Raw genomic sequence first — 2,285 nt, 5'->3', positions numbered from 1 at the left:
AATAGGTATGTAAGTAAACATAATACAGGCTAAGCATCCCTAAATCCAAAAACCCCAAATCTGAAATGCTTCAAAATCCAAAACTTTTTGCATGCTGACATGATGCCACAAGTGGGAAACTCGGCACCTGACCTCATGTGATGGCTGCACTAAATTATTATGAACACTGTATGAAGGCTATGTGTATAAAGTGAATATGAAACATAAATCAGTTTCATGTTTAGACTTGGGTCCCATCCCGGAGATACTACCTCATTGGGTATATGCAAATACTCCAAGATCTGAAACAATCTGAAATATGAAACACTTCGGGTCCTGAGCATGTCAGATAAGGGGTCCTCAACCTGTACACATTGAAGCAAAGTTACTTTATCAATAAACTGAAGTTGGCTGTTGCTGGGTTTGTCATACTGAATAATCGTTTTAGTCTGATCTAAAGCGAGGAGTGAAAAGTTTTGTACTTCAAAGTGCTAGAACCACAATAAAATAATTGAAACTAGAGGAGACCACTTCTAAACTTGGGCAGTGCTGATAGATCACAAAATTGTCGAATTGGATTTTATAGCATGAGCATTGTTGGCAGTTAGTTTCCTTGTCCCCTGTAATTTCCTGATTGTTTTGTTTGCTATTTCAATTATTCATGTGGAACTTTTGTTAGAACTATTTTTTTCTCTTTCTGTAACAGAAGCGACACAAGGCAGACAATGCAGTTAACAAAAAGAAAACCATAGGTAAGATCCCAGGCTGAATCACTTTTTCCACTGGAAATCTTAAGAATAAGGCCTGCATTTAAGGAATTTTAAATAAGTAGTGAATGGTATTGAGATAAATTGGGAAGATGATCTATAAAATATTTAAAAGAAATAGTAAAATAACAAACAAACTGAACATGATTTTAGTCCTAATAATTAAGATTTGAACAGCATTTGTGTATTTTAGAATGTTAGAAAAGGTTGTAATTTTCAGGAACTAGACAGTTTTTATGTCCATAAAAAGCCTAAGCATTCATGTCCTTCATTTATAATCTCTCCTTACTTCCGTCTTCTACTTCTTATTGTTTTATTTCTACAACATCAGTTTTTCGTTTGTTTAATTTTTTGAGACAGGGTCTCACTCCTGTTCCCCAGGCTGGAGTGCAGTGGTGTGATCATGGTACCCTGTAGCTTTGACCTCCCATGCTCAGGTGATCCTCCCACCTCAGCCTCCTGAGTAGCTGGGACTACAGGCATGCACCACCACCCCCGACTAATTTTTGTATTTTTGGTAGAGATGAGTTTCACCATGTTGCCCAGGCTAGTCTCAAACATCTCGGCTCAACCTATCTGCCTGCCTTGTCTTCCCAAAGTGTTAGGATTACAGGTATGAGCCACCGTGCCCAGCTCCTTAGTTTTTTTTTAAATTGTGGAACAACAGGCCTTTTTTTTTTCCCTTCTGGGCTGAAAATAAGTAGATTTAACTTACATACATAAACATTGATGTGTATGCATTATAATGTATATATATTACAGAGGTACATACACTGGTGTTCCATTTTGAGTGGAGGTGCTGATGTTATGCCATCATGGCTAAAGATAGGGTATGTTAGAATTAATAAATAGAATTCTAAAAGAAGGCTTTTGGATTTTAGGAAACTGATTCAATTTATTACCAGTATTAACCAATATTTTATTTCTCTTTTTCAGTGTTAAGAAATGGTATGTGGCATACCATTATGTGGAAAGAGGTAAAAACTAATTTTAAAAATGTACCAGTACTATTGGTTTGAAGACGTATAATGAATGGCTGGTCTTGATTGCAGTATAAAGTTTGTGTTAAGACATGGTAGAGTTTTCCGTGAGGTCTGCTGAGACCTGAGGCGTGTTTACTCTGTCCCCTGCCCCTTCTAGTACGGGCCCAATGTGTCACTTCAAGCTATGAACTTGATTGCTCCTGATTGGCATTTCTGAAATCTCAAAGTATTTTCTAGTTTCTAAATCCAATTTGAGAAACATTTTCCCTGGTCCTCTGTTGTCTTAATCTAAGTTAAAGTTTATTTTTGTTTTTAGCATTTGTGATTCTCACTTCTAACATTTTTGGGTGGAAAGGTCATTAACTACAGAATGGTGGAATGGGGGTAAGAACCCCCCCGTTTCCGTTCTAGCACAGCGGTTAGCTGCTCTTAATAATAGCAAGGAAAGCTTTGCCTCCACGTCCCCGGACGTATGAGGTTTAGAGGCTTGAAGAAGGGTGTGGTTTTTTGGTTGTTTATGGTGATGAGTAGAAAATTTAGAAGAAATCTGCCATAC

At 37.4% G+C, this 2,285-nt stretch overlaps 1 protein-coding gene across 2 annotated transcripts in view; it reads left to right on the top strand.

Moving 5' to 3' along the window:
* Positions 1 to 2,285, top strand: part of ATP8A2 (ATPase phospholipid transporting 8A2) — a 678,655-nt gene that overhangs the window by 170,754 nt on the left and 505,616 nt on the right. The gene's annotated exons all lie outside the window — the stretch shown is intronic.

This window comes from Piliocolobus tephrosceles, chromosome X (assembly GCF_002776525.5).
Source record: "Piliocolobus tephrosceles isolate RC106 chromosome X, ASM277652v3, whole genome shotgun sequence".
Taxonomy (NCBI): Eukaryota; Metazoa; Chordata; class Mammalia; order Primates; family Cercopithecidae; genus Piliocolobus; species Piliocolobus tephrosceles.
Note: the sequence above shows the minus strand (reverse complement) of the source record. Positions and strands in the feature narration are given on the sequence as shown.